The following is a 25870-nucleotide window of genomic DNA, read 5'->3' on the forward strand; positions in this document are numbered from 1 at the left end:
ATTTTTGCTAAATTCAGATACACTGCTGTGCTATGTACAGTATAACCCTCTTTTTCAAGCCTCCAGCATTGCCACAAAGACAGATCTGTCTTTGTGGCTATGCTGGAAGCTTGAAAAAGAGGGTTACACCTCGAATATATCACTTTCTGAGATTCTGTGAGCGCCGTCCAGTTATTTTTTGGGACTATATATATATATACATATATATATATATATAGATATCTATATATTGATATATATAAATAAATAAATACAAATGTATTACTGTCAAATTTGTTTATTTTATTTTATTTTATTTGAAAGGTTCCAGACAAAAGAAAACCAAAAAACAAGAAGACAAAGATGATGATGGTGATTGTTCGGATGGAGAAGATGGGTCTCTTCCTAGGAATATCCAGTTCAGTTTTAAAGAGAGTGATTTACTGGTTACGATGGTACTAGAATCATACCACAGTCTCTTTGGTAAAAGAGCACAAAGTACCCCAGGAAGACGTAAAAATGCAATATGTCAAAATACAGTCAGGTCCATAAATATTGGGACATTGACAGAATTTTCATATTTTGTCCTCTATTCACCACCACAATGGCTTTGAAATGAAACAAACAAGATGTGATTTAACTGCAGACTTTCAGATTTAATTTGAGGGTAATTACATCCAAATCAGGTGAACGGTGTAGGAATTACAACGGTTTCTATATGTGCCTCCCACTTTTTAAGGGGCCAAAAGTAATGGGACAAACTAAACAATCCTAAATCTAACTTTCACTTTTTAATACTTTGTTGCAAATCCTTTGCAGGCAATTACAGCCTGAAGTCTGGAACGCATAGACATCACCAGACGCTGGGTTTCATCCCTGGTGATGCTCTGCCAGGCCTCTACTGCAAATGTCTTCAGTTCCTGCTTGTTCTTGGGGCATTTTCCCTTCAGTTTTGTCTTCATCAAGTAAAATGCATGCTCAATCGGATTCAGGTCAGGGGATTGACTTGGCCATTGCATAACATTCCACTTTTTAGCCTTAAAAAACTCTTTGGTTGCTTGGCAGTATGCTTCGGGTCATTATCCATCTGCACTGTGAAGCGCCGTCCAATGAGTTCTGAAGCATTTGACTGAATATGAGCATAAGATATTGCCCGAAACACTTCAGAATTCATTCTGCTGCTTTTGTCAGCAGTCACATCATCAATAAATACAAGGGAACCAGTTCCATTGGCAGCCATACATGCCCACGCCATGACACTACCACCACCATGCTTCACTGATGAGGTGGTATATTTTGGATCATGAGCAGTTCCTTTCCTTCTCTTCTCTTCCCATCACTCTGGTACAAGTTGATCTTTGTCTCATCTGTCAATAGGATGTTGTTCCAGAACTGTAATGGCTTTTTTAGATGTTGTTTGGCAAACTGTAATCTGGTCTTCCTGTTTTTGTGGCTCACCAATGGTTTGCATCTTGTGGTGAACCCTCTATATTCACTCTTGTGAAGTCTTCTCTTGATTGTTGACTTTGACACATATACATCTACCTCCTGGAGAGTGTTCTTGATTTGGCCAACTGTTGTGAAGGGGTTTTTCTTCACCAGGGAAATAATTCTTTTGTCATCCACCACAGTTGTTTTCCGTGGTCTTCCGGGTCTTTTGGTGTTGCTGAGCTCTCCGGTGCGTTCTTTCTTTTTAAGAATGTTCCAAACAGTTGATTTGGCCACACCTAATGTTTTTGCTATCTCTCTGATGGGTTTGTTTTGATTTTGTTTCAGCCTAATGATGGCTTGCTTCACTGATAGTGATAGCTCTTTGGATCTCATATTGAGAGTTGACAGCAACTGATTCCAAATGCAAATGTCACACCTAGAATCAACTCCAGACCTTTTACCTGCTTAATTGATAATGAAATAACGAGGGAATAGCCCACACCTGTCCATGAAATAGCTTTTGAGTTGATAGTCCCATTACTTTTGGCCCCTTAAAAAGTGGGAGGCACATATTGAAACTGTTGTAATCCCTACACATTTCACCCGATTTGGATGTAATTACCCTCAAATTAAATCTGAAAGTCTGCAGTTAAAGCACATCTTGTTTGTTTCATTTCAAAACCTTTGTGGTGGTGAATAGAGGCCAAAATCTGAAAATTCTGTCAGTGTCCCAATATTTATGGACCTGACTGTATAGCAGACCAAATTAGTTCTTGCTGTGCAAACGCGCACGATAAAGCATTGTAAAAAGCGATTCCATAACTGCAAACGTAGTGCAAAGAAAAAAATGGCCAAAATTTCAAATCACCAACGTGGAACTGGTGGTGGGCCACCATTAAATATAATCTTTAATGTTTGGGAAGAGAAATTAAGGAAACATCTTTCTCCAGTCCTGGTTGAGGGAGTACTTGGAAGTATTGATACGACAAACCAATCAACCATTCAATTGGAAGGTATTGAAGCTTGTGTATATATATATATATATATATATATATATATCAGTTTATTTTTTGAAGATATGTATGTAAATGTTCTTTTATTTTTTTTTGTGGGGCAGTTGTCCAAACATTGCGTAAACAAACACAGATCCAGATGCAAGATGATTCACAACGAGTCACCACGTCACAAGGGATTGTTTCTGGAGGTCCTAATAGAGTAATAGCAGGTATGTTTATTGGACAATATAAATAAAATGTGTATTGGCCATGAACAGATTGTAATTATTTTTTTAATTTTTAAAAAGGTAAAAAAACAACTTCTCAAGCCTCCCGAAAAGAAACAACTCCAGCTGGAAAAACTTAATCTGACAAAGGATTGAAAAGGGTTTTAAACGATAATCCTGTAGTGCCACTAACAAATGAATCTTTGCCCCAAACGGCTATTTTATCTTTACCCATTTCAACGCCTGAAGTCATACATACTGGAGAAAATATAAATTCCTCCACTGAACCAAATAATTCAAAAAGACAACTTATGTATAAAATTGCTTAGGTAAGGTATACTTTATTTTGAACAAAATCAATTAATCTTCTTAGGTCAGGAAATTCAAATTGAAGTTGACTCCCTGGAAAATCTTTTTGAGTGTTTTCCAATATCGTCACCATGTAAGTGTATTAATTATTATTATTTTTATATATATATATATATATATATATATATATATATATTTGCTAAAATTTACAATTTTTTTCTAAAAAATTTAAAACATTATAGATCTGGAGAATAGTGATTCTGAGATATTCGAGGCCAATCCTAGAGCACCAGAAAGTATGTTTATTTTAACTACTTTTTTGTATTTATTTTATTTCATTTAAATGTTGCTAATGTTAAACCTTTTTTATTTCAACAGTTTCAAAAAATATTATTATGCAAACGGATGAACAAAGACCTATAACTCCACTTGTTCCTGATGTTGGAGATGTTGAAGATATTTCACCTGGTATGTGAAGGTTGAATGTTGAAAAATGCACTATACTAATAAATGCGTCTTACAATAAAAATTTTAATTTATATTTCTATAAAGATTCGGAGATTGAAGTGGGATCCTTGACTTTTTCACCAGCTTCTGTTACTCCAGATAGTTATTTATGTATGTTAAGTAAATTTGGAAAATTTAGAGACATTTTCATTAAATATAGTTTACTTTTCCTAGGATCTATTCTTGCTTTTAAAATTCTGGCAAAAGCTTTTAGAAATCTAATGGTAAGGTCTACCCCTGCAGATAGACCACAAGCACCGGGTGAACAAACACAGGTTAATACTCCATTTGATGCAATCACAGATTTTGTGAAGTCTATGAATGATCAACAAGAAGATCATCGTATCCGAGTTGAGGGTGATTTACAAGTTATAACTGAAGCATTAATCCAGGTAAAAGATGCTTTGAAAAGTATTATCCGAGTACATCATGAAGAAATCCATGCTTCACGTATACAAATAGATCAGCATCATAGAGAATCCCTACAAGTAGCAAGTGCAATGAATAATGAACTTTCAAAATTGTCAAAGACCTTTGAGAAAATTTCCAAACAACAAGAGGTTCTGTCTTCTGCTTTATTAGTTATGTCACCTGGAATAAAATTCTTAATGGGGGAGCAGATTGTCCATCGAAACACACCAATAAGTAGTTATGTTCCTGATTTTTCAAGCTCATTATTGAGAACACCAGTCATGAGGCAGGATTATTTTTCGCAAACTCATTCTGAATTATTTCCATCCAACAGATTAGACCACGTTGTGGGTCCACCGAATATTCTAAACCCAGTTCAAAGCCTAACCAATCTTCCAAATCAAATTCAGTCAGGTTCATTGTTCAAAACTCCTGTGCTGGATGACTCAACTTCCATAACACGGAGACGTCTTCTCCCGGAAAATGAATCGATTGTTGAATCTGAAGTAATCCCCGCTACGATGCCTTTTGCCTAATTTGGATTTAAGGTATATATTTAAAAATCAGTTTATTAGCGTTAATTAAATGGGTAAAAATCCATGTTTAAAAAATAAATTACTGTTTGCATGTATATTTATTTAAATAACTGATTATCTTAATTATTGGACATATGGGACATAAAACATATGGGGATGCAGTAGGGTAGCCGACGGGGAATCCCAAACGCCGCCTTTCCGACCGTCTAATCCCGGTAAGGCAGTGTTCTCCTCGGGTTGTTTTCTGCGGATGCCTCGCCCGGCAGAAACAGCCTACCACCTGCCACTTTCCCCCGCCGACCACCGCTGTAGAAGCTTGGCCTCTGAAGTGACCAGAGGCTGAAGAAGCCTCCGATCATTTCAGAGGCAAGCGTTCCCAGTGATGCACTGCACGGGAGACGTTACCCGTGACATCAGGAGCCTGCCCCGCGCGCCTGCTGGACCAAGTTAGATCCAGTCAGAGCAAGGCAGTGGCAGTGGGAGCATGAGCGTTGAGCAAGTAAAGGTAAGTGTTGGGCTGGGGCCAGGACCAGTCTGGGGGCACTGTCTAAGGGGCACTATTGAAGCCTGGGGGCACTGCTTAAGGGGCCAGTCTGGGGGCACTACATAGGGGCACTATTTCAGCCAGGGGGCACTATATAAAGGGCACAAATACAGGGGGCACTGCATAATGGGCATTTTTGACATGAGAGCCACTGGGGGAGCAGCCTGACACCTGTAAGGCTGGATTGGTTCTTGGCGCACGCATAATTGGTAAGGACGCTTGGCTGATTGGCTCAGCTGATTGGCACCCATGTATATATGATATTTTCTTTAAATTTAATATGCAAGTTAATTATAAACATTTACTACTTCAACAGTGAAATAATCTTAATAGGGGTTAAATTGTTGTTTATGAGGTTTGAAAAATGATTTGTTTTAAATTTTAAAATTTTTCCTTGTCTTATAGGTTTCAAATGTTCCAGTTAAAAAGAAGATGGCAAAGTTATATATAGATTTGGGTATATCACTAGTGCGCACAAACAGCCGCCTATGTGGAATCTTAACACCAAAATGGGATATCACCTCTATCCCACAAAAACAACAATATTCACAGCAAAAATATTGGAAAAGATAATACACTGGCGCTATTATTATTATATAATATTACTTCCCTTGTTTGTTCGATATTTTCTTTGATTCTTCCACCAGTATGCCAATGGTAATATTTATATGAAAAGAAAGCACAAAACACGGAAAAGATATCCTTGTGTATTATTTGAGAGGTATATATGAGAGAATTTCTTTTCTTTAGATATCAAATCAGTTTTCGGGGATTTCCCCTTAACCAAAAACTCACACTTTGTGTGGATAATATAGACTCATCGACAAATTATATCAATTCCACCAGAGAAATAATTTTGGGGGTGAACTCTCCCTACCAGTTTACTCACAAACAACACGTATAAATCATGCACATCAAGTGATCCTTTCATCAATCTGTCTCCCTTGTTTCTCCTATTAGTGTGTCAATTCCACCTGGTGAAAAATAATCTCGGGGGATATCTCCCCCTAAATGCGTACTCACACCCAGTATAAATATAGCAGGCACATCAAATGATACTGTCTGACAGTCCGTCTTCCTCTCTTACATTACTGGAGAGGAGCCTTACCGGAGGGGTTAGGAGTGTGTATGAATAACGGGGCCCCGTTTTTTCTTACTATCCAACTGACATCTTGGAACCTCTTTTGTTACACCCGGGTAGGTGTCCCTCCAGTTTTACATTTATTTTAACATTTTTGTGAAGGAGTGTGCAATAAAAATTTATTTTTAAATCTCTCCTCCGATTGACATTTACTTCCGGTGGGGAAACCAAGAGTAGGGGATCCCACTCGGAGAAAGGAGAGAGGAAGACGGACTGTCAGACAGTATCATTTGATGTGCCTGCTATACTTATACTGGGTGTGAGTATGCATTTAGGGGGAGATATCCCCCGAGATTATTTTTCACCAGGTGGAATTGACACACTAATAGGAGAAACAAGGGAGACAGATTGATGAAAGGATCACTTGATGTGCATGATTTATACGTGTTGTGTGTGAGTACACTGGTAGGGGGAGTTCACCCCCAAAATTATTTCTCTGGTGGAATTGATATAATTTGTCGATGAGTCTATATTATCCACACAAAATGTGAGTTTTTGGTTAAGGGGAAATCCCCGAAAACTGATTTGATATCTAAAGAAAAGAAATTCTCTCATATATACCTCTCAAATAATACACAAGGATATCTTTTCCGTGTTTTGTGCTTTCTTTTCATATAAATATTACCATTGGCATACTGGTGGAAGAATCAAAGAAAATATCGAACAAACAAGGGAAGTAATATTATATAATAATAATAGCGCCAGTGTATTATCTTTTCCAATATTTTTGCTGTGAAGATGGCAAAGTTGTTTATTTGAATGCAAGAAAAAAATCACCGTAAAAAGTTTGACGTTTAAAAATAAAAAATGAAACTAAAAAACAATTAATATATAAATGGCCAAGAAATTATTGTTAAAAAAACATTCCCAGTATAAAACATTTCTGTTTAAAACAGATTTTTGAAAAAATTAAAAAATAATGTTCTTACATTGGTTTTATTTTAAATCAGTTCAAAATTGATTTCTTACAATTAACTTACAAGGTTTTTGGGGATGGCTAGCACATCGCCCTGCTGCTCAGCTGTCCATTGGAGACCCAGGAAGATGGGGCTAATCTGCATCCTGGATGTCCGAAAAAGGTCCGGTCCATTGCCCTAAGAGGGAGAAAAGAAGAAAGGTGATTAGCATGTGCAGGTTTTCAAGCTGTCAGCTCTACTCCAGGGAAAAGTTTAGAATCAGGAGGGGAGGGAAAGACACAGGTTACATGACTCCAGCAATGAAGTCTGCTGATACTTACATGGTTTTTGGGGATGGCTAGCACATCACCCCGCTGCTCAGCTGTCCATTGGAGATCCAGGAGAATGGGCTAATCTGCATCCTGGATGTCTGAAAAAGGTCCGGTCCATTGCCCTAAGAGGAAGAAAAGAAGAAAGGTGATTAGCATGTGCAGGTTTTCAAGCTGTCAGCTCTACTCCAGGGAAAAGTTTAGAATCAGGAGAGGAGGGAAAAACACAGGTTACATGACACCAGCAATGAGGTTTGCTGATACTTACATGGTTTTTTGGGGATGGCTAGCACATTGCCCCGCTGCTCAGCTGTTCATTGGAGATCCAGGAGGTTAAGGGATTTGATTATGCAGGAACAACTACTAATGTTTACACTGAAAAATAAAAACTAGACAACTAATACTATAAAAAACAAACATATAACAATGAAAAAGTGAGCCAACTTGACCAAAACACTTGAAACACATGTAACACTTATCTAAAACGTTGTTTAAACTTAAACTGTTCCAGTAGAGGCCAAAAACTTCAATGATTGGTGATTCAAGGTTGATGTTCTATTGAAAGGAAAATAAAAAAAACCTGAAAAACAAATCTGGAAAGTGGGTTTAACATCGATTAATAAATGTTCTACAAACTTACATTGAAAAAATGCTGCTATCAGATCACGCTGAGTGCTTTGCCCAAGGCCAGCATCATCAACCACTGCAGGAGACAGGTCAGAATCGAGACTGATCAATGGATCAATCTCGGCCTCCAAACGGTTTGCAATACAAATATTATGTAAAATTGTACAAGCAATAATTATATTGCAAACCTTTGTTGGCGAATACAGCAACACACCCCCTGACCTGTCAAGACAACGAAAGCGGGTTTTAAGCAGACCAAAGGAGCGTTCTATCACTCCCCTAGTCCTAATATGAGCTGCCTGAAACCTGTGTTCTGCAGGGGTGTCAGGATTAGTCAATGGAGTTAGCAGCCAGGGAAAACTTCCATATCCTTGATCGCCTAAAATAAAAAAAATATATATATTTTAAACATTGAAAAGAAAATTAAAAAATATTAAAAGATAAATAAATTATTTACTTACCAATCAGCCATCCATGAGGCACCTGTTGTTGTTGAAACATCTCATAGAGGCTAGATTGCTGCAAAATAAAGGAATCATGAGAAGCCCCTGGCATGCCAGCAAACACCTGCATGAAACGCATTTTTGAATCACAAATCATTTGTACATTTAGAGAATGGAAAGATTTTCGATTCCAAAAAATCGCTTCCATTTGGCGGGGGGCCATGAGAGCAATATGGGTGCAATCTATTGCACCCAAAACATTGGGGATTCGTCCCACAGCAAAAAAACCCCGCCTTCACAGCATTCCATTCATATTCTGTCTGAGGAAAATGTACAAACTCAGAAACATGTTTCCGCATTGCCAGAAAGGACCTGTGACAAACAGCGAGAAAAAGTGGCTTGTGAAAAACCAGCAATTATCGCCATGGTCGGTTGGAATGTTCCAGACGCCAAAAAATGGAGTGTGGCTAGCAGTTTTGCCAAGCCTGGAACTGCTCTGTTCGTAGGAATACGCGGTTCAAGATCCTTCTCCAGCAGATCATACAGCTGGTAAATGGCAGCAGAGGAGAGGCGATAACATTTTATCACCTCATCCTCACGAATCCCATCCAACAACCGTCTTTGTCTATATAGATGTGGCCTTGGGATTCTCGCAAAACACCCGAGGAAGATGGAGTACCTTCAGGTGCACCTGCAGAAATACCCACATTCACAGCTGATTCATCAGGAGTGGCTGCAATACTCATCTGAGCCCTAAATTGCAGCCTACTCGCTTGAACACATGCTGCAAACATGAATTCCCACACTTGAGCCAGAAAGCGATCCATTTTAGAAAAAAGGAAATTTGGAACAGATAATAATCAATCAAATTATAAGGATACTATTATCTGTGTCAGGTGTCTTCTTCCTTCTTCTCCAGATTCAGGTGCGTAGTTCCTTGGCAGGTAAGAATTCTCTCTACTGCTCCTCCACCTGCTGATGCTGATGCTGATGCTGGAAAGAGTGATTAAAAATTAGAAACTGGTATATTTCTAACTTTGGAATGAACCAACTGTAATGGACTGAACCATTATTGTAGCAAGCCAGTAGATCATTTAAAAAATATATAATCAACACCATTTAAAAAAATAATGCTTGGGAAAGCATATTTGCTGTAACACACTTAATTTACCTGAAAAATATGTAATTTTAAACCTTTTGAATTAAAACTCTCACCCCCAAGAGGTGCAGACAGGTTTTTGCGAATTCACGGCAAAATTAGCTTTTTTTAGCGAATGATATAAGCATATTTGTAATTGAATAGCAACATTCGACTTTCACAATTCAAAAGTGGATAGATTAGTATTTTAGGCGAATTGTAGATTTTCACAACATTCGCAAGTTAATTTGAATTTGGCGAATTGTTATTCACTGGCGAAAATTTAGACAAAATCACATTCGACAGCCATTCGAACCTAATTGAATACCCCTCATACAGTACTTCTAAGAAGCATATGCAGAATATGCCCCTATCTCACACAAGACACTGCAAAAACATTACTTCATGCTAGAGATGAGTGGGTTTGGTTCCCAGAGAACCGAACCCACCCGAATTTAGCATATCCGAGGCGGATCCAAGCAGGCTCGGAGGTTCCTACCTTACTCGGTTCTCGAAACCGAGGCAAAACCATAGAAATGGAAATCTCGTGGTTAACGAGCTTTCGTCACTATGATCAATGTAGTATATAGGGACCACGCGACAGACGCCATTTCACTCCGACTGTGGAGACTGAACAGGGAGGGTGGGTAGTGTAGGGCTGGGAGAGGTGCTGGTGCTATCTGCTGTGTCCTGGGCTGGTGACTGATGATCCATTCTGGTCTCTGGTCACGGTGCTGTCACTGTCCCTGTGCTGTCTCCTGAGTCCTGATCCATTCCGGTCTCTGGTCACGGTGCTCTCACTCACTATCACTGTGCTGTCTGCTGATACATTCTGGTCACGGTGCTGTCTGCTGATACCTCTGGGCTGTCTGCTGTGTCCTGGGCTTGTGCTGTGTTCATCTCTGGGCCCAAGTTGCTGTGTCCTGGGCTTGTGCTGTGTTCATCTCTGGGCCCAAGTTTTGGACTCCAGAAAAAAAAAAAGTCAAAGAAAAAAAAATCAAAGTATCTTTATTATATTTTTCTGTGTGTGCTCGTGGGTGTTAGGCTGAACCACATTAGCACACAAGATACAGCAACTCCAGTCGTGCTCAATCCAAAAAAAAAAAACAATACAAGTGTCATATTTTTTTCTTCTGTGTGCTCGTGGGTGTTACGCTTAACAACAGTAGCGCACAAGATCCAGCGACTCCAGTCATGCTCAATCAAAAAAAAAAAACAATTAAAAGTGTCTGATATATTTTTTCTTCTGTGTGTGCATGCGTGGGTGTTAGGCTGAACCACAGTAGCGCACAAGATCCAGCGACTCCAGTCATGCTCAATCAAAAAAAAAAACAATTAAAAGTGTCTGATATATTTTTTCTTCTGTGTGTGCGTGGGTGTTAGGCTGAACCACAGTAGCACACAAGATCCAGCGACTCCAGTCGTGTTCAATCAAAAAAGAAACAATCAAAGTGTCATATTTTTTTTCTGTGTGCTCATGGGTGTTAGGGTGAATCACATTAGCGCACAAGATACAGCGACTCCAGTCATGCTCAATCCAAAAAAAAACAATACCAGTATCTTATATTTTTTTCTTCTGTGTGCTCGTGGGTGTTAGGCTGAACCACAGTAGCGCACAAGATCCAGTGACTCCAGTCGTGCTCAATCAAAAAAAAAACAATTAAAGTGTCATATTTTTTTCTTCTGTGTGCTCGTGGGTGTTAGGCTTAATAACAGTAGCGGACAAGATCCAGTGACTCCAGTCGTGCTCAATCAAAAGAAAAAACAATACAAGTGTGTTATATATTTTTTTCTTCTGTATGTGCGTGCGTGGGTTTTAGGCTGAACCACAGTAGCGCACAAGATCCAGCGACTCCAGTCGTGCTCAATCAAAAAAAAAACAATTAAAGTGTCTTATATATCTATTTCTTCTGTGTGTGCGTGCGTGGGTGTTAGGCTGAACCACAGTAGCGCACAAGATCCAGCGACTTCAGTCGTGCTCAATAAAAATAAAAACAATTAAAGCATCATATTTTTTTCTTCTGTGTGCTCGTGGGTGTTAGGGTGAATCACATTAGCGCACAAGATACAGCGACTCCAGTCGTGCTCAATCCAAAAAAAAACAATACCAGTATCTTATATTTTTTTCTTCTGTGTGCTCGTGGGTGTTAGGCTGAACCACAGTAGCGCACAAGATCCAGTGACTCCAGTCGTGCTCAATCAAAAAAAAAACAATTAAAGTGTCATATTTTTTTCTTCTGTGTGCTCGTGGGTGTTAGGCTTAATAACAGTAGCGCACAAGATCCAGTGACTCCAGTCGTGCTCAATCAAAAGAAAAAACAATACAAGTGTGTTATATATTTTTTTCTTCTGTATGTGCGTGCGTGGGTGTTAGGCTGAACCACAGTAGCGCACAAGATCCAGCGACTCCAGTCGTGCTCAATCAAAAAAAAAACAATTAAAGTGTCTTATATATCTATTTCTTCTGTGTGTGCGTGCGTGGGTGTTAGGCTGAACCACAGTAGCACACAAGATCCAACGACTTCAGTCGTGCTCAATAAAAATAAAAACAATTAAAGCATCATATTTTTTTCTTCTGTGTGCTCGTGGGTGTTAAGCTTAACCACAGTAGCGCACAAGAGCCAGCCAGCAACGCAAGTTGCAACCTTGTGCTGCCCGACTACAGTCGTGCTCCAAAAAAACTCTGGGGCCAAGTTCTTCTGGCGCTGACAAAAAATAAAACTCATCATTTGTCTTTTTTTCTAATATTTTTGTGTGTGCGCATGACTGCACGTGTGTGAATTTTGTAACCGCACCTTGGCTACACTATTGGTGATTGTGACACTGCTTCTAGACTGCAGAAAAAATATAGAGGGCTGTCACATGACAGGAGAGCAAGGCCAAGAACGACATGTTGTAGCTGCCGCCAGCAGTGCAAGGTCGTCAACTTCCTCGACCTCTAGGAAGGCCCATGCCCCAGGGCTTAAGTCACGCCATCGATATGGTAAAGCAGGTTTTACTGAAATTAAGAAAAAAAAAATTGAAAGGATATTTGCCTTTAGATAAACAAAAAAATGTCAATATGCCATTCACTACACGAAGTGGCAAGGAAAGGATAAGGGCTTGGCCTTCTTTCTTTATGAAGACTGCTGATTCTGATAGCCCTTCTGCTTGTAGTAGTAGTGGTGGTGGTCCAATTAAAAATGTGAAAGTTGTTAAGACAGCTCCGGAAAAACCAACTGTGTGCCATGAGAAATCGAAATCACAAATCCCTGAGGAGAGTGCAAGTGTGTCCGCGGTTGCCATGTGTGAGCCCGACCTAAATACTAGTGTACTGGAGGATCCTCCAAGTTTCAACATTTGTGTGCCCTCTGTAAATGTGGGGAAGGGCAGTCAACATCTTGCACACGTAGTCATTGAGGATGCTTCTGTGGAATTGCACATGGAGGAGGAGGATATTTTGGTGGATGAAGGTACTAAGGATGATGAGGATGTTGATGCCGAAGATGTTGGTGATGAGGATGTTGATGCCGAGGATGTCCTTTGTGTAAGTAAGGCAACAGCTGTTGCCCATGGTTTGAAAAAGCCAAAGCCCATTGTTGTCATGCTGGGACAAAAGACAAAAAAATCTACTTCTCACGTGTGGAATTATTTCCATCCCGATCCGGACAACAGTTGTCAAGCCATATGTGCCCGTTGCCATGCAAGAGGGAGTAGAGGGAGGGACCTAATCCACCTAGGAACCTTCTTCTTGTAATGTCACTTGGAGCGCATTCATCAAATATCAAAGTGTATATCGCCAAGTTCCAAAACTCAAAATGTAACAAGTCCAGTGTCACCTACCTGCTCCCTCTCTGTGAGATCCAAGCACCTTCAATCTCCAACACCAACACCTGCATCATCATCTACATCCTCATTCATGATCGGAAGTAATTTAAAAAAACAAATGACTATTAAACAGTCTTTTGATAGAGGAAGTAAGTATAATAGCTGTCAACCAGTTCCCAGTTTCACAGCGGATCACTGACGCCATGACGGCTGTGCTAGTATTAGATGGTGAAATAATAAAAAATGAGGATGATAGTGTGGAGGAAGTGCAAAAGGAGGATGAGGGGCAATTTGTGTCCTATCTGACACTAAAGTGGATGTTGATGATAAGGATGTGGTTTGCGGAAATCAGCCACCTGTGGCAGCAGTTCTTGCTAATGATAAAAAGAAAGCAAGAAAAGCAACGTCTTGTGTGTGGAATTATTTTAATCTAAATTCTGACAACAGTTGTGAAGGCATCTGTTCCATTTGTAAAGCCAAAATTAGCAGAGGAAGGGACGTTAACCATCTAGGCACCTCCTCCCAGTTTCGTCATTTGCAGCAAGTTCATGCAATTTGTTTAACAAAGTTATAATTTGTAAATTAATAACAAGCAGTCCAGTATCAGCTACCAGCAGTTTGGACCAGCACATGCTATCTCCACCACCAACACCCTCATCATCAACCTCCTCCTTAATAATTGAAGGTAGTCCTTCCAAAAAATGTTTTGTGGGGACTAAACAAACCAAGGAGTTCAGCCACAGAAGTGTCAGTCCTAGTGGCTAAAGTGCTTGGTTTGTTAAACTGTGCATGTCCTTTTTAATATCCCACATAAGAGTGGGTGGGAGGGACAATTCCATCTTGCACCTCTTTCCTTTATATTTGGCACAATTTGGGGCATTGCCGACTGACATTATTATAGTTTATTAAACTGCCATCCTGTCTGCCACTGCTGTGTGGCAATGTTTCATAGATGTCCTATATTTTTTTAAACTGCCGTGCGTTTGTGCCGCTGCTCTGTTGCTTACTTTAGCCAGCCAGCTCGCTGCAGCCTTTGGCCTATATTGGTGAAAAATAGTTAAATCAATATTGTGAGCTATGAGGTGGTTAAACATGCCTAGAAATGCCTGAAAATCATTGTTATTAAGGTTAATAATACTGTAGGAACAAAAACAGGCCAAAATTATGTGGTTTTAGCTGTTTTTATGATTTTTTAAGAAAACATACAGATCCAAAACCAAAACACGGAGGAAAAAAATCCAAAACCAGATTAAGATCCAAAACCAGGGGAGATCCAGATCCAAAACAAAAACCAAAACACGGGGGTCGGCGCACATCTCTACTTCATGCACTCATTATCTGCATTGATTATTGCTATAGTCTCCTTACTGGTCTTCCCTTAAACAGACTTTCAACAATACAACCTATTTTGAATGCGGCAGCTAGACCAATTGTTCTCACAAATGTTTCTATTGTTGCTTCCCTCTGTCAGTCCCTACATTGGTTGTCTGTAATTTTCAGAATTCAATATAAAATACTCCTGCTTAAACATAAGGCTATCAACCAAACTACACCAACATACATCTCCTCATTTATCTAGAAATATCTCCCAGCTCGACGCCTCCACTCACAAGATCTGAATTTCTAATCCACACTCGTTACCTGCTCCTTTTCACGATTACATTTTTTCTGGCTGCACCCACTCTGTGGAATGCCCTTTCTAGTACAACAAGATTTTTTTTCTAGCCTCCAAACCAACAAGCATAACTCACCTCTTCAGACAAGCTTATCAAATTCCAGAACCACACGCATAACCTCTACACATTCTATATATAACTCTATATATAACTTTCCATATGTTCTCTTTCTACACTCACACAACTCACTGACCTAAGGCCCTGACAGGATTAGGATACCAACACCTGTCAGTGGGTATCCTAACCCTCCCCCTCTCTCTACCCCTCCCTCGTGCCTAAACCTAACCTCCCCCCTAGTGCCTAAACCTAACCTCCCCCTCTCCGCACCCTAAACCTAACCCTCCCCCCTTAGTGCCTAAACCTAACCCTCCTCCTAGTGCCTAACCCTTGTGCTAACCCTTCCCCTAACCCTGCTACTTACCTTCGGGATGCCGGCAGTCAGGATTCCAGCGCCGGGAATTTAATAGAATGCTGACACCTGAATCCCGACACCTAAATGCTGGCATCCTATGTGCCAGGATATCCCATGCAATCTGGCTTCACTCTGCACAAGGTCTCTTATCAACACTCATTACTTGCTTTCCAGGCTGCACCAATTCTGTGGAATGCCCTTCTTCACTCAACAAGACTTTCTTGTAGTGTCCAAACCTTCAAGTGTTCCCTGATTAAAAAACATTTATTTAGGAATGCTCATCAAATTACAGAACCACCCACATAACCCCTTTAAGCTCCCCTCTAAACACATAGTAACTACTCCACATAAGTAATCTTATGGCTGAAGAGACTATTGATGCAAAAAATTGTATCTCAAATCCCAGATTTTTTTTGCATTAATAGTCTCTTCAGCCATAAGATTACTTATGTGGAATAGTTACTATGATATTCTAATTTTAGTTATTTGGGTTGATACATATGTATCTTCAAGAAAACTTTGTTTTGTGGAATTTGTTAGCATTTTTATATGCTATGTTTTTATATGCTATGTGTTATATTCTTACTTTTACTAAATATATCCATTAGTTTATATAATTTGGATTACGCAGCCATTTCTATTGTCCTTTTACAATTTTTACCCCACCCACGCCAAAGATTGTTTTGTGGACTCTTTTCAGAAAATTATATTAGAAGAGCTAAATAAAATGAAAACATCGCATTCTATAGTAAACATAATCTTACATGGAAAGAACGTGAAGCTATTAAACAAACAAGCTATTAAGAGAAAATCAAGAAATCATTATAAAATCGGCTGATAAGTGGGGATTGTTATTCTAAATAAATCCTCATACATAGGAGAGACCATGAAACAAAAACTGAAATCCAACCCATCTGGAAAAATATTAGAGGGTTTAAAGGAACTAATAACGAATACAAAAATAGACAGGTTCTGGATCAAGCCACTGTTGACTTTTTAATCAGAGAAAATAACTTTATCTCTCTAATATACCTTCTTCCAAAAATACATAAGGACCCTGAAAAACTACCTTGCTGTCCCATCATAACAGGGACAGATTCCATCACTTTTAAGCTGTCTTTTATAACAGAATTTTTAAATTTGTATTAGAATTTGAAAAATACAATTAACAGCGGTTATAATACAATATAAACGTCTGAATAACCAGAAAGAATAATGAAAGTAAAAGGGGAAAGACATTTTTAGGAGAAGAAATGGGGAAAGGGAGAAGAAAAATATCCAGAAACAGAGAAAAAAGGAGTTATATAAACATACTATGGGGTAAATTTACTAAGAATCGAGATAGGTCAAGATGACCATTTCGGGTGATTTATTCATTTTTTTCCTGCTTGCAAATTTACTAAAGGCAAAGCCAGGTGAGTTAGAGAGAGATTTCTCTCATCTCACTCGTAAAACTCGGGTGAGATAGCAATCTCGAATCAAATCACCATCGGGCCAAATCGGAAGTACTTTTCACCTAAAACATACATCTCTCAAATTTACCAAGAATCGGGATGACAAGCTCGGGTGAGATAGGAGCAAACTCTCTGTCAAAATCACTTTTCAAACTCTCGACCCCCTGAGCTGCGAGATGGTCTGAAACATAAACAAATCATTGTGATTTGTGTATGTTTCTTTCTGTAAATGGTTAATATCGGGTTAATTTACTTAAAAAAATTACATGAGGTCCCCCCCCAAAAGACTAACCAGCACCGGGCTTGCCAGCCTGTCCTGGTTCTTAATTTACAGGGAAAAAAACGTGTAGGGTTCCACTGTAAATTACAAACCAGCAACAGGCAGTAGGGACAGAGCTGGTTTTAAATATATGGAGAAAATAATGGCGTGAGGTTCCCTGTATATTTAAAACCAGCCCTGGACCCTTTCTAGCAGGGGACTGATGCCACAGCCAGGGGAGCCCTTTCACCGGGCCCCCCAGCCACAGCATCAGCCCTGACCGCTAGTCAGCCCCTAAGACAAGAAAGCCCTTAATCTAAAGGGTAACACCGTTAACTGTCCCTGTACTGGAGTAATACTGAATTGCTCCGGTAATTGAGTATCCAGTTCTAGAACTCACCGCGAGTTGAATTGATGAATAGGCCCCATAGTTTGAAAGCCTACACATACAATCTCTCACACACCACACCAACTAACATCCAGTAGGCGCATCGCTGTGTTTTTCACCATTTTTCTGCAATTTTTATATCCAAAGACACCAGACTAGTCTTAAATATACACAGCAGCTCCCCCGCCAAAATCAAGCATGCCCACATAACCAAGGGATTCAAATTTGGGCACTTTATATCCTTCTGAACCACGGATGAAAATGGATAGCAGCTTTGAAAAAAAGAGTACTGAAATGCTCATGTTCCATAGACTGATTTATGATTGACAACATGAGTAAAGATACTTAATTTTACAACAGGTGAATGCACAATGAGATAATATACCTTCCAATTCAGACACTGCCCCCCAATATTGTTCATATTGTCTCTCTGTTATTTCAGCTTGGAAATTATCATGCCACTTTAAATTAGGGGTGAGCGGGTTCGGATTTCTGAAATCCGAGCCTCCCTGATACGAGTCATATCCGAGTCAGGCTCGACTTTTCCCGCCTGACTCGGATCTGAAATCGAGGCAAAACGTCATCATCACACTGTCGGATCTCGCGGGTTTTGGATTCTATAAAAGGTAACCACGTCGGCGCCATTTTCTCACTCGGCTGTGGACAGTGAAGAGAGGAGGGTGGGAGTTAGGGCTGGCTGGGCTGTGTAGTGCAGTGTAGAGCTGTGCTGCGCTGTGCTGCTGTTGTCCATAGGGGCTGTGTCCACTCTTCCAAAGTCCATAGGAGCTGGCTGTGTTGTGCTGTGCTGCTGTTGTTCATAGGGGCTGTGTCCACTCCTCCAAAGTCCATAGGGGCTGGCTGGGCTGTGTTGTGCAGTTTGTTGTCCATAGGGGCTGGCTGGGCTGTGTTGTGCAGTCAGTTGTCCATAGGGGCTGTGTTCACTCCAAAGTCTATAGGGGCCGGTTGTGCAGTGTCCCAGTCCTAAAGGGGTGCTGTAGTGTTGTCCAGGGGGTGCTCTGTCCATCAGGGGTGCTCCCCACAAGTGCAAAAAAATATATTTTTTTTTCTGTGTTTGTGAATTGTGTGCGCAGTAGCTGCACGTGCATCAACAAAGTAGCGCCAAGTGTACGCCTGTGTCATAAGTAAAGGGCCGGCTGGCTCGTCCGTTAAAGGGTGCTGTAACCCCCAAAGTGCACTCCAAAAAAAATATATTTTTTCTGTGTTTGTGAAGTGTGTGCACTGTACGTACATCCTCAAAGCAGCAACGCCAAGCGTGCGTCTGTCTGTTAAAGGGTGGTGTAACCCCCAAAGTGCACTCCAACAAAAATAAACATTTTTTTCTGTGTTTGTGAATTGTGTGCACTGTATGTGCATTCTCAAAGCAGCAGCGCCAAGCGTGCGTCTGTCCGTTAAAGGGTGGTGTAACCCCCAAAGTGCACTCCAACAAAAATAAAACATTTTCTTCTGTGTTTGTGAATTGTGTGCACTGTACGTGCATCCTCAAAGCAGCAGCGCCAAGCGTGCGTCTGTCTGTTAAAGGGTGGTGTAACCCCCAAAGTGCGCTCCACAAAAAATAAACAATTCTTTTTTTTCTGTTTGCGTGCGAAATGTGTGCGCAGTAGCCGCACGTGCATCAACAAAGGAGCAGCGCCAAGCATGCGCCTGTGTCCCATAAGTCTGTTAAAGGGTGGTGTAACCCCCAAAGTGCGCTCCAACAAAAATAAAAAATTCTTCTCTGTGTTGTGAATTGTGTGCACTGTAACAGCACGTGCATCAACTAAGTAGCAGTGCCAAGCGTGCGCCTGTAACATAAGTCAAGGGCCGGTTTGGACATCTGGTCCGAACTGAAGGACGTGCCAACAATTTCTGACATGTCTACTGTCACTGCATATGATACTGTCACCACTGACAGAATGGTGGAGGATTACATTGGTGACAGCATCCAAGTAGAGATGTCAGACAGTCCGTACCTGTACTGGCAGGAAAAAGAGGCAATTTGGAGGCCCCTGTACAAACTAGCTCTATTTTACCTGAGTTGCCCCCCCTCCAGTGTGTACTCCAAAAGAGTGTTTAGTGTAGCCGGGAACCTTGTCAGTGAAAGGCGTAGGAAGTTGCTTCCATTAAATGTGGAGAAGATGATGTTCATAAAAATGAATTATCAACTCTTCCTGGGAGACCAGCCTCCAGAACGTACAGAGGGACCGAGTTAATACTCTGTGAGGATGAGGATGTACACAACACTGAAGAGGGTGAGGAATCGGTGGATGAGGAGGATGAGGATGACATCTTGCCTCCATAGAGCCAGTTTGTTCAGGGACAGATTAATTGCCAGCTTGTTTTGTGGGGGCAAAACGAAAGAATCATTTCAGCCACAGTCGTGTGGCAGATCCTGGCGCTGAAATGATTGGCTTGTTAAAGTGTGCATAAGCGTGGGTGGGAGGGCCCAAGGACAAATCCATCTTGCACCTCTTTTTTTTCTTTGCATTATGTACTGTTTGGGGCCTAGCTTTTCAAACTGCCATCCTGTCTGCCACTGCAGTGTCACTCCTAGATGGGTCACGTGTTTGTTCCACCAACTCGTGTCGCTTAGCATAGTCATCCAGCTACCTCGGTGCAACCTTTTGGACTAAAAACAATATTGTGAGGTGTTCAGAATAGACTGGAAATGAGTGGAAATTAATGTTATTGAGGTTAATAGCATAGGAGCAGAAAAACCCACAAATTCTGTGATTTTAGCTGTTTTTATGCTTTTTTAAAAAAAAATACAGATCCAAAACACAAAACCCAGAACCCAAAACACAGAAGGGTGGTTTTGGCAAAACCAATCCAGATCCAAAACGCGAAGAAAGATCCAGATCCAAAACACGAAAAGTGGCCGGTGCACACCCCTACTTTAAATTCAATCTTTCAAAAATAGAGTTAATAATATTTCAAATGGCCAAAAGAAGTTGAACACCTGACTTCTCTATTGGCAACACAACAATAAACCTTAACCCTCTAGTTCGCTGGCTAAGTATCATCCTTGACTCTAAACTATTCTTTGCTTCCCACATTCAATCTGAGTCCATATCATGATACATACAGTACTTCTTAGAAGCATATGCAGAATATGCCCCTATCTCACACAAGACACTGCAAAAACATTACTTAGTGCACTCATTATCTGCATTGATTATTTCTATAGTCTCCTTACTGATCTTCCCTTGAACAGACTTTCAACAATACAACCTATTTTGAATGCGGCAGCTAGACCGATTGTTCTCACAAATGTTCTTCTGTTATTGCTTCCCTCTGTCAGTCCCTACATTGGTTGTCTGTAATTTTCAGAATTCAATATAAAATACTCCTGCTTAAACATAAGGCTATCAACCAAACTACACCAACATACATCTCCTGATTTATCTAGAAATATCTCCCAGCTCGATCTCTCCACTCACAAGATCTGAATTTCTAATCCACACTCATTACCTGCTCCTTTTCACGATTACATTTTTTCTGGCTGCACCCACTCTGTGGAATGCCGTTTCTAGTACAACAAGATTTTTTTCTAGCCTCCAAACCAACAAGCTAACTCACCTCTTCAGACAAGCTTATCAAAATTCCAGAACCACACGCATAACCTATACTACCATTACATCACCTCTACACATTCTATATGTTCTCTTTCTACACTCTCCATATGTTCTCTTTCCATATGTTCTCTTTCTACACTCACACAACTCACTGAGCTAAGACCCCGACAGGATTAGGATACTGACACCTGTCAGTGGGTAAACTAACCCTCCCCCTCTCTCTTCCACTCCCTTGTGCCTAACCTAACCTCCCCCCTAGTGCCTGAACCTAACCTCCCCCTCTCCGCACCCGAAACCTAACCCTCCCCCCTTAGTGCCTAAACCTAACCCTCCTCCTAGTGCCTAACCCTTGTGCTAACCCTTCCCCTAACCCTGCTACTTACCTACGGGATGCCGGCAATCAGGATTCCGGCGCCGGGAATTTGATAGAATGCTGACACCTGAATCCCGACACCTAAATGCTGGCATCCTATGTGCCAGGATATCCCATGCAATCTGGCTTCACTCTGCACAAGGTCTCTTATCAACACTCATTACTTGCTTTCCAGGCTGCACCAATTCTGTGGAATGCCCTTCTTCACTCAACAAGACTTTCTTGTAGTGTCCAAACCTTCAAGTGTTCCCTGATTAAAAAACATTTATTTAGGAATGCTCATCAAATTACAGAACCACCCACATAACCCCCTTAAGCTCCCCTCTAAACACATAGTAACTACTCCATATAAGTAATCTTATGGCTGAAGAGACTATTGATGCAAAAAATTGTATCTCAAATCCCAGATTTTATTTGCATTAATAGTCTCTTCAGCCATAAGATTACTTATGTGGAATAGTTATTATGATATTCTAATTTTAGTTATTTGGGTTGATACATATGTATCTTCAAGAAAACTTTGTTTTGTGGAATTTGTTAGCGTTTTTATATGCTATGTTTTTATATGCTATGTGTTATATTCTTGCTTTTACTAAATATATCCATTAGTTTATATAATTTGGATTGCGCAGCCATTTCTATTGTCCTTTTACAATTTTTACCCCACCCACGCCAAAGATTGTTTTGTGGACTCTTTTCAGAAAATTATATTAGAAGAGCTAAATAAAATGAAAACATCGCATTCTATAGTAAACATAATCTTACATGGAAAAAACGTGAAGCTATTAAACAACAAGCTATTAAGAGAAAATCAAGAAATCATTATAAAATCGGCTGATAAGGGGGGATTGTTATTCTAAATAAATCCTCATACATAGGAGAGACCATGAAACAAAAACTGAAATCCAACCCATCTGGAAAAATATTAGAGGATTTAAAGGAACTAATAACAAATATAAAAATAGACAGGTTCTGGATCAAGCCACTGTTGACTTTTTAATCAGAGAAAATAACTTTATCTCTCTAATATACCTTCTTCCAAAAATACATAAGGACCCCGAAAAACTACCTTGCCGTCCCATCATAACAGGGACAGATTCCATCACTTTTAAGCTGTCTTTTATAACAGAATTTTTAAATTTGTATTAGAATTTGAAAAATACAACTAACAGTAGTTATAATACAATATAAACGTCAGAATAACCAGAAAGAATAATGAAAGTAAAAGGGGAAAATAATTTTTAGGAGAAGAAATGGGGAAAGGGAGAAGAAAAATATCCAGAAACAGAGAAAAAAGGAGTTACATAAACATACTATGGGGTAAATTTACTAAGAATCGAGATAGGCCAAGATGACCATTTCGGGTGATTTATTCATTTTTTTCCTGCTTGCAAATTTACTAAAGGCAAAGTCAGGTGAGTTAGAGAGAGATTTCTCTCATCTCACTCGTAAAACTTGGGTGAGATAGCAATCTCGAATCAAATCACCATCGGGCCAAATTGGAAGTACTTTTCACCTAAAACATACATCTCTCAAATTTACCAAGAATCGTGTCGAAGCTGAATAATTGGCTGAGACAAGTTCAGTTTAAAATTTAATCGCAGCGACGCCATCTTGCGAATGGCCGCAAGACTCCATTTTAGAAATGAGATCGCAAGACGCCATTTTGCGAATGGCTACCTAAGCGCCATTTTAGGTAAACTCACATTTTAGTACATGTGGCGATATTTTTATTAGCACTATGCGATCGCTTCTTTCATCATGTTTCATACGCACAATAATACTCACAAGAGCGCTATTAACTTGTCGCATATTAGCGAATGCATAAGACTGTATGAAACCGCTGTTTTATTAGCTTTGTGCGCATGCTTCTGCCCCAAGTTAACTAGTGTCCTTATATCAAACCCTGAATACCCACACATTTCATATTCACACATAAGGTTCCATAAGCATCAAAATGTATGATCTAAGTCGGTTAAGTTAGTTTCAATGCTGAGAAGTAAAGGTTTTTGATAACTAAGGTATTATACATGATAAGCAAGTTGTGTTTGGTCTTGTTCTGATGCGTACGCTTTTTACAGCATTCCGGTATTATCGGTGGAGAGATCGCATCATGCAAACTCAAGTTATGAACCGCAGAACCTACAAGCAACAAAATGTTTAAACTGTTGGAATGTACAGAAGGCGTTACGAGAAAGATTACCCTGCTGTTAGAGGCAGGGAGAGTCAATTTGAACCAGCCTGTTAAATGTACTGTAACATATGCTTCTCCTCTGGGAACCAATGATATCAGCAAGAAACTTTCCCTTTGTCCTGTTTTAGTCTGAGGGGGATAAATATGTGTGCTCGGATACTGGTTTTTTAGTCCATGCTGAATGCTGTATGAACTGAGGGTCTCTAGTCTGAGGTCTATCTCTGGGTCCGGAGGCGCAGTGTATGTATACTGTACTTGGGTCTGTAATATTTCCTTTTACACCTAAATTGTGTATGTATCAATTGCGTGTAACTGACTGTACTTTTACCTGAATAATACTTGTGCGTTGGAACCACAGATTCCACTCCTGTCTTTATTTGCGGTTAGACTGCGTACGCAAATTAGCGTTATTCTTAGAGGTTTATAGGAAGGATTTTAGAAGGTATAGACAGGGGTATATAAAGGTTCTGATCCAGTTTCATTAGTTGGGGGCTCGTAAAGAAGTCACTTACCTGCTCACACGGTACATACGGTCATCAATATTTCAGCAAAGGGTGGAGTGGCCACATGCAGGGTTTGCCTGCAACTGCTTTGTGCTGAAAGATCGCTATCCGTCTCTGTGTGAATTAAGGAAGCTGACTAGAATCCAGGGACAAGAGAGGAAAAAGTTTGTTTTCCTCTGTTGATAGAACCTTGCGTTTAGAGGGGTGCCGCAGAATTGCGTACGCGGCTAAAACGCATTTTTGCGTACGCAGTTAAAAACTCATTATATGGTTGTGTGGTAGTCGCATTAATGTGTATGCGGATGGTCGCACAATAGCGTATACGCACTTTCGGTTCTGCTGCCACGTGTTTGAACAAAGCCATTGAGGTGTACATTTTTTTTCTATTACCAATATCTGGGTTAAACGTGTATTTTTCTGCGCAGGAAAAAAGTGTGTAACAGTGAATACTTGTTGAAAAAAGTTAAGGGTATTGTATGATCCTTAAGGGCTAGGTGCAAGGGTTAGCCTAGTCGCTCGGTAAGCAGCTTTACCGTTCTATACACAGTAGCAGGTGTACATGTTGTCTTTGTTGTATAGAGGTGCGTGAGAGTAGCTGACATATAAACTCTCATAGGTTTGGAAATTGCCTTACTAAAACTTATCCGGGTGTGGAAGTTGCCTGTTTCAAATCTTATCTAGGTGTGGATGTGGCCTTACTAAATCTTATCCAGGTGTGTGGGCACCGCCGACTTAAATCGTCCACAGGTAAGTGAAAGTATCTTGATTGTCTTTCACCAGTTTAAATTTTTATTGAAAAGCGTAGGAGTTGTCTCAGAATGGGAGCCACGCAAACAGTAGAGATGTTAGGCAATGATGTGCTGCTAATGGAGACTCTGATTGGATCAGCCCGTCGTATTATGCATACTAAGTACGGTACTTATGCAATAAGGTATTGTGATTTATGGTTTAATATGACGAGGAAGAGTGTTAGACCGTTTCCCAGAATTGGTAGTTTTGACAAAAATGTGTTAGACAATGTCCAGGATCACATCAGTATGGTGCGATCCCGAGAGAAAAAGATTAAGTATTTTGAATGTTTAAAACTATGGCAGCATGAAGGGGATGCTTGGCTTAAAAATGTGCAAACGACGCAAACTAGCGTTGCGAGCGCATTGCCAGAAAATACGTCCGCGATACTGAGTTGCAATATGGGCGAGCCGCAAATTGGCGCGCACGTGTGGCAAGGTAGCGTCGTGGAGAGTATTGCCTGCAGTTCACGCTCACCTCCCCCACCTTATGTGGATGGAGGTGCAAGTACAGTTACAAAAAATACCCATAAAAATGTAACAAGTAATTTGTACCCCCTTTAAGTAACCATAAAGAAAATGTTTATGATGTAGATGATGAGCCTACTGTAATGTCTGCCATTTCCCATGCTGTGCAAATGATAGATGCTGCATCACCACAATCACGGGTGGTGCCGCCATCTCCATCGGTAACAGCAAGGGAAGTGTTAACACACTCTGCACCCATTGAGGAAATTGTTAATACCATACGTAGCAGCAGCAGATTAAACCCCCAGCCAGGTAACCAGGTCAGAGGTAGCAATGCTGCCGGTCTGCATCCCATTCGGACAATAACTGTTCCGAATGGAAATGCGGATGCAAACGGTGTAGTGCCCATGAGGGAAGTAGTAATGCATTGTCCATGGACAAGAGCAGAACTAAATTCCATCAT

General features: G+C 40.3%; 1 long non-coding RNA gene across 1 annotated transcript; it reads right to left on the bottom strand.

Annotated features, from left to right (window-relative positions):
- Positions 1–4067: 4067 nt before the first annotated feature.
- LOC148529659 (uncharacterized) lies at positions 4068–7717 on the bottom strand. The gene is made up of 4 exons (XR_015877786.1): positions 7574–7717; positions 7318–7430; positions 7061–7174; positions 4068–4391 (listed from the first exon to the last, which is right to left on the bottom strand). It is a non-coding gene; the product is annotated as an uncharacterized LOC148529659 (long non-coding RNA).
- Between the last annotated feature and the right edge of the window lie 18153 nt (positions 7718–25870).

This window comes from Taudactylus pleione, unplaced genomic scaffold (assembly GCF_031769625.1).
Source record: "Taudactylus pleione unplaced genomic scaffold, aTauple2 ptg000085l, whole genome shotgun sequence".
NCBI lineage: Eukaryota > Metazoa > Chordata > Amphibia > Anura > Myobatrachidae > Taudactylus > Taudactylus pleione.